Genomic DNA, 8,082 nt, shown 5'->3' on the forward strand with positions numbered 1-8,082 from the left:
AGTACTGACTAATTCCTCCCTCTTTACCCCCCCGGTGTGCTTCATTTAGGTGTGCTTCATGGAGGACACGTTTCATTTGACTGCTATTGGAGGTGTTTTTCTTTAACATGCCAACAGCTGACTATTCTCTAGGCTAGGGAGAGCAGAATTTGTGTGTGTGTGTGTGTGTGTGTGTGTTTGTGTGCGTGCATGTAGTATTTGCTTGTGTATGTATACGTGCTTGTGTGTGTGTGTGTGTGTGTGTGTGTGTGTGTGTGCGTGTGTGTGTGTGTGATAAGGCTGCTGTATAATACCTCCGCATCATGTTTCTGACATCATCACTCCCTCCATTCATAAAAATACAGCTTTTAGCCAGTGGGACAGAGATTCAGAGATTAGGTGATATGGGGGTGATGGAAACATCCAATCTTCTGCATTACTCATGTACATGTTATGTTGTGTGAGTTCTGCATTATGAAATGCTTGCCCTTGCCGATTGAGGGTGTGTGTGTGTGTGTGTGTGTGTGTGTGTGTGTGTGTGTGTGTGTGTGTGTGTGTGTGTGTGTGTGTGTGTGTGTGTGTGTGTGTGTGTGTGTGTGTGTGTGTGTGTGTGTGTGTGTGTGCGCGCACGTCTTCCTGACACCGATGGAGAAGTGTGATGCTATGACTCTCTCTGACATGGCAAGCTTGTTATCACCCTGTCCACAAAAAATCTAACCGTCTGGAGGTTGCTGTGGTGTGTGTGTGTGTACGTGTGTGTCTGTGTGTGTGTAACAGCGTAACAGATGCAGCTGTCTGTCTGAGTGTGTGTGTGGGAGGGACTAGTCTGCTAGGGACTTTCTCGACACATTAATTGCGTCTTTTTAAAAAAAGGCGGTAAAACCTTGAAAAAGGGGAGCTTGATGAGAATTTGAATTTGTGAAACAGCAGTTGAAAGTGGCACTCTGTGTAACACTCTCTTTCTTTGAGCCGGATGAAGTACGAATGTTATGTTGCAAAGAGATTGGAGGTTAGCAGTTTAGTACAGGAGATAGAGAACGGGACTCTGGTGTCGAGTTCGGCTTGGATACTGATTTAACTCCTAGCTGGGTGTGAGGGGCAGACAAATGAGTCCCTGGCCGTCCAACTCCAGCACCACATAAAAGATGACTTGTTACAGAAACCTTTACTAAAGAGAGGAACGGTATGGTTCTCAATTAGAGGCAGGTGTTTGACGTTTCCTCTGATTGAGAACCATATTAAGGTAGGCTGATTCCACTGTTTGTTTGTGGGTGATTGTTCCTATGTCAGTGTTGGTGCTACACGGGACTGTGACGGTTAGTTTGTTTTGTCATTTTGTATAGTGTCTTGTTTTGTTTGATTAAATTCATTATGTCTAATTACCACGCTGCACATTGGTCTTCTGATCCTTCTCGCCTCTCCTCGTCTGAGGAGGAGGACGACGTAGACTGCCGTTACAAACGGACTGGATCAAAGGCAAAGACGCAGGGGATACCCCCAAAACTGTGACAAGGGGTGTGAGTAAAACTTGTTTGAGTCAATTAGCTGAATTATATCTAAAGTTGTTATTCCATTCTAGCCAAATCAGCCAGCTCTTAGGTTGATCTGCGTTTAATTATTTACATTAGAACATCTGTCTTCAGATTACACATTTGATCAATTCCTCAATTGCTTTTCAAAACTATTAAGACATACAAAATGGTAGAGTCTTTCACGCATTTGTGATATGCTGTGTTCCCAGTGTGACATAGAGCTGCCATCTCAGTTCCCCTTAAAGCCTCTTTATAACAAACTGATGACTGAGCCTGTGGTGCCTCTTCAGAGTCATCCAGGCCTGTGCTGTGAAATGTTCCATACTTACTCACATAGTAATGACGTGAAGGCACACACACACAATGATGTTTATACATTTTCTGGAACTGAAATCTATGCAGTTGCGTGTGCAGATGTGTTTTTAATGTAAATTTGATTGGTGGATTCAAATAAAAGTATTTCAAATGTGTGCATGTGTGTGTGTGTGTGGGGGGGGGGGGATAGGCTGCTGCACCCATGGCAGTGAGAGTCACAGTAAATTAGTGTAATTATGAAAAGTGCTCATCGTGTCATGCACATAGTTACCTCATCCTCATGGCCCTCTCGCTCTCTCATTATTACTGTACAACCTCTCTCGCTCACCTCCTCTCATTACTTCTCCCTGATCCCTTTATAAGCTCTCCATCTATCTCCCTCTGTCTCTCCCTCTCCCTGTCATATCTCCATCTATCTCCCTCTGTCTCTCCCTCTCCCTGTCATATCTCCATCTATCTCCCTCTGTCTCTCTCTCTCCCTGTCATATCTCCATCCATCCTCCTCTGTCTCTCCCTCTCCCTGTCATATCTCCATCTATCTCCCTCTGCCTCTCCCTCTCCCTGTCACATCTCCATCCATCTCCCTCTGTCTCTCCCTCTCCCTGTCATATCTCCATCTATCTCCCTCTGTATCTCTCTCTCCCCATCTCTCTCTGTCATCTACTTGCCTCTCCTCATCATGCTCTCCAAAGTCTCTACAGTGAACTGGTTCACCAGTAGTGTTTATTGGGATGTCAGTCACAGCCTACAGAGTATTAGTCAGCTCCTGCACACACAACACACGCGCACACACCCACGCAGACAATGAAGCTCCAGCTCAAGGCCTCTTATGCCGCTATCACTGTGTATGTGTGTGTGTGTGTGTGTGTGTGCGTCACAGCTCTTGGGATTCATGACATTCATATTTCCGCCTAGGAGCCAAGGTAGGAGTATAAGCTCTTTGTCGAGCCAAATTTTAATGAATGGTCATGACCTCGGTTCCCATCACCGATGTCATTATGTTCTATTAAGTTATTCTGCTTTTATTTGTAACAAATTGAATGTGCGCGTAACATTGACAGAAAGAGAGAAAGAGAGATTACATTCATCTTTCATTGTCTTTCATTGGGTGAATTGATCACTAATGTGGCTCTCGTCGTCTCTGTAGACCAGAGGATGAGACAAAGGAGTGAGGGGGAGAGAGAGAGGGCTGAGGAATGAATGGCACACAGTTGCCATGGTTCACCTTCCTTTGAACTAAGGTATCCATGGTGACTTCTTCTCACAACTCATCTCTCTTGACTCTCTCCCACCCAGGGTCAGATTAATGCAGGGGCTTACTGGGGCTGAAGCCCCTTATCCCAGGCCTTTGGTGGGCCCAAGCAGCAGTACATTTTTATACTTTTTTAAAAGTACAAAAATGTAATAAAAGAATAACCCGTTAGAAACCATAATGGCCGTCAACAGCCTTTCTTAAAATTACTATAGCGTCCGCGAACAGCCTTGTCTTTCTAACAATAATATCTTTGTCAATATTGCTGGACTAACTTGCTAACAAACTGTTGTCGTATTCGTGTGGCGGTTGTCGTCAACCAGAAACTGGAAACAGGATATGCTGTCATTCGACCTTAAAAAACGTTTGACTAGAGGCTGTATCTTTGTTGGTTAGTGATATGGATTCGGAGACGTCGTTGCACTCTGAAAGCGATGATGTCGAGGGGAGTGAAACAAGTCAACAGCAGATATGTGTTTGGTGCTGTTGCTGTTTGGTGCTGCGAAACTTGGGGAACAGCTCTCAGATTAGCGAACCCCGTCATGATCACTTGGTTGGTACCGGCGAGCACATCAGCGGTAGAGCAGGAACTTGAATGATTCCTCTCCGTTTCATGGAAACGGTTGCAGTGTTTAGCTGTCTACAGTCCTCGAACTAGTTGGTTGTTTGGTCTTGTTTTTGCCGATGTAATTCCTATGGAAACCTCCCAAGCTGCCTGCTATAGCTAGCTAGTTGTGCGTGGCGGTACATTTGGGCTGCCCTTCCGATACTTCAACCTCAGATGTCACTTTCAATAGCTAGCCATACAGACGACCAGCTAACTAGCCACCGAAATGGAGATTAGAGTAATTTTTGTTTATCTTTTGGGTCTAGGTTATGGTTTTCCATGTTTGTTAGGTACAGATATTCATAGACTATACATTGCCTCATTTTCCTACCCTTTAAAATATGAGCTCTTTCTGATATTTCAACCTCAGGAGGCTGAAGAAATTCGGCTTGTCACCAAAAGCACTCACAAACTTCTACAGATGCACAATCGAGAGCATCCTGTCGGGCTGTATCACCGCCTGGTACGGCAACTGCTCCGCCCACAACCGTAAGGCTCTCCAGAGGGTAGTGAGGTCTGCACAACGCATCAACGGGGGCAAACTACCTGCCCTCCAGGACACCTACACCACCCGATGTCACAGGAAGGCCATAAAGATCATCAAGGACAACAACCACCCAAGCCACTGCCTGTTCACCCCGCTATCATCCAGAAGGCGAGGTCAGTACAGGTGCATCAAAGCAGGGACCGAGAGACTGAAAAACAGCTTCTATCTCAAGGCCATCAGACTGTTAAACAGCCACCACTAACATTTAGCGGCCGCTGCCAACATACTGACTCAACTCCAGCCACTTTAATAATGGGAATTGATGGAAATTTATGTAAAAATATATCACTAGCCACTTTAAACAATGCCACTTAAAATAATGTTTACATACCCTACATTACTCATCTCATATGTATATGTATATACTGTACTCTATATCATCTACTGCATCTTGCCATCTTTATGTAATACATGTATCACTAGCCACTTTAAACTATGCCACTTTATGTTTATATACCCTACATTACTCATCTCATATGTATATACTGTACTCTATACCATCTACTGCATCTTGCCTATGCTGTTCTGTACCATCACTCATTCATATATCTTTATGTACATATTCTTTATCCCTTTACACTTGTGTGTATAAGGTAGTAGTTGTGGAATTGTTAGATTAGATTACTCGTTGGTTATTACTGCATTGTCGGAACTAGAAGCACAAGCATTTCGCTACACTCGCATTAACATCTGCTAACCATGTGTATGTGACAAATAAATGTGATTTGATTTGATTTGATATTTGTTCACATAGCCAATTAACACGTTGCTTGTTTTGTCCTGTTTCTACCGCTGTAATTCATTTGGAAACTGTCCCAGCTTCGTAACTAATCAGCTGAAATAGGTTAACTCGGTAGTTAGTCGGTCAGGCAAGCAAACGAGAGTCGGAGGCAACGTTGTGCTTCGCTCGCGACGCTGTCACTCGATCGCCTCACTCCCTCCCTACAAAGACAACCAGCTAACTACGCCCACCAAAATAAACGAATTATTCTAAGCCTGTTCTGCTAAATTGCACAGTGTCATCCTCGTCACCTTTTACTTTCAACGTCCTAAAAAAAAGAAACAATAGTTGAGGATGTGTTGAATCTGTAAACCATTGTGCCACATACTTTCACTTCCTACCATCTATGAAAAGTTATGCGTCCACGGGTATTGAAGTGTGTGTACCCGATATAGCCTTTAGGGTTACGATCTTACCCATCGATGAACATATTCACGAACATCCTTTTGTGTACTCTATCCTGTCCGACTGTCCATCAGTCTGACATACATGTGTAGCACACCATGACCTGAGAAACACACACCGGCAACAGGTCCAAAAGAATAAAGACCTGTCTATATACAGTGTGGTAACACTGTGCAAATAGTTAAAAGTACAAAAGGGAAAATAAAAAAACATATATGGGTTGTATTTACAATGGTGTCTGTTGCTTACCGGTTGCCCCTTTCTTGTGGCAACAGGTCACAAATCTTGCTGCTGTGATTGCACACTGTGGTATTTCTCCCAATAGATATGGGAGTTTATCAAAATGTTATTTGTTTTTCGAATTCTCTTTCTCTCTCTGTCTCTCTCTCTCTCTCTCTCCCTCCCTCCCTCCCTTAGTCTGTTCCTCTAGGTCAGTGAAAGCAACGGAAGTGATTTGGAGAGTCAGGGCTCAGAAGCAGAAGCAGAAGGCAGGGAGGAAGAGGAGTTAGAAATTATGGGAGGGATCGAGTTGTGGAGAGAGAAGGCAGGAGAAGAGAGTGGAGGGAGAGAGGAAGAGGAGAGTGAAGAGGAGTGAGAGGAGAGAGGATGGAGAGGAGAGAGGAGGGAGAGAAGAGTGGAGGAAGAGGAACAGGGAGAGGAGGAAGCAGATGGAGAGGAGGAGGAACAGGGAGAGGAGGAAGCAGAGGGAAAAGAGGAAGCAGAGGGAGAAGAGGAAGCAGAGGGAGAGGAGGAAGCAGAGGGAGAGGAGGAAGCAGATGAAGAGGAAGAAGGTGAGCACACCCGATAGGGGAGCCGACGTTTCCACGGAGTGTGTCTGCCCCAAGTCAAACCATTCACCCTTGTACCACATAGTCTGGACCTAAAGTGAAAGTGGCAGGGGTGTTGGAGTTGTTTTTGAAAGTAGTAGGAGTCTGAGTTTTCTTTCAGATCTGTTGTTTAACACCAACCTGTCCGCCACCACATCCAGTTCACTGAATTGTTATCAAAGTAGGCTATTATTTCAAAAGTTGGCGTCAGGCCTAGTCTGTATGAGCCCTTATTGAGAGAGTTAAAATACATTTTGAAATAGACTCTGGATAGTTGTTTGCATTTTTACAGAAGTAAGAATAGCCTACTTTGTGTTTTGAAATACTTTCTGAATATTGTCCTCTGGTCACATAAGTATAATATATTATACTTGGTACATCTTGAGTGAGTAATTTAGTCAAATTTACTACAATTGAAATACTCTAGGGTTTTTTGTTGCGTTGAGATTGAACGAATTGAATGAATCCTCACTATCAGTATTTGCAATTTGGCAGTACGCCCAGAACCTTGTTTTGAGAAAGGGATATCTCAGTTTCAAGGTCTCAGCTTAGAGAGGAAGCCTCGTCGGTATTGGTCTGAGACAGGTGTGCTGGAGTCAGAGCAGATCCCTACCAGCTGCAACTCGTTCCATAATCAAGACCTCTACAAATACTCAGTCCTGTTTCTTCTACTCTGCCAGATCGTAATCTCTTCTCAGTCAGTTCATGGTGCTAGCCATTTATGATTACGCAAGATCCTGTTACTCTGCTGTGCCTGTTTCCCTGCTTGACACCGTTTATCCTCTAATTGCAGTTACCGCTCTGGCTCCTGTCTCCTGTTCCACATCTCACCACCCAACTACCTTGCTATGGATTTTACTCACCACCACTACCTTGGATTCCCCTCAGGTCCTGTTAACCCTGTTCTACTCAGCCAACTCCAACCTCAGTCTCCACTTCTGTTTTTTCTGCAACTCATCCAAGCTTCCCCGGATCTGCACTCCATATCTCTCTGTGTAACAAATATTTTGGTTCATTCATCCCTGTTTCCTCATCTGAGTCTGCTCTTGGGTTCCCCTGTGTCACTCCGCTTAACACCGAGTGTTCCATAGTTCTCTACTCTACCTGCTAAGCTACCAGTCTGACAAAACTACATGTACAAAATCCTATATTTGTAAGTATGGTGTCTAGTTGAGGTCAGTGTTTGAAAGCAGCTTGGAATCAAAGGAAGCACCGGAACCACGCCGAAATCAGTGGGATCTCGCATTTTGCAACGCACGATTTGAAAAAGCATGTGAACAAACAAAGCTTTGTTTTAAGCCTTTTTGAAACCTTAACCCTTAACGTACCCAATAGAATTCATGCCTAAACTTAAGTTTCAGTTATACCTTTTTTGTTTGACTGACAGCTAAGATACGGCTCCACATGGCGTAATTAAAATGTCAAGCCGTGGCGTAATTCTGTAGCTGCAGTTACGCCACGGGTTGGTGTTTAATTTGTTGATTGGGTTGGGTATTTGGTAGCGTTCATGATACCGTTGACCTTAACAGGGGCCCATGAAAAGTGGAAGCATAACAGCCTCCTAACATCAAAGATCCACCACAATATTTTACAGTAGATGTGAGGTTATTTTCTGCATTCATCCTTCTTTCGACGCCAAACCCACCGCTGGTTTGCGTGGCCGACGAGCTCTATTTTAGTTTAATCTGACCATAGCATCCGGTTCAAATCCAAGGGCCTCCAACACAATGTAACTGGTTTCTCTCAAAGGCTTTTTTTCTGGCAACCCTTCCAAAGTACAATTGTAGATTTAGAGAATGTTGTTCATAAAATCAATTGTCCAAAACGGAAAATTGTT

Source organism: Salvelinus alpinus, chromosome 30 (genome assembly GCF_045679555.1).
Source record: "Salvelinus alpinus chromosome 30, SLU_Salpinus.1, whole genome shotgun sequence".
Taxonomy (NCBI): Eukaryota; Metazoa; Chordata; class Actinopteri; order Salmoniformes; family Salmonidae; genus Salvelinus; species Salvelinus alpinus.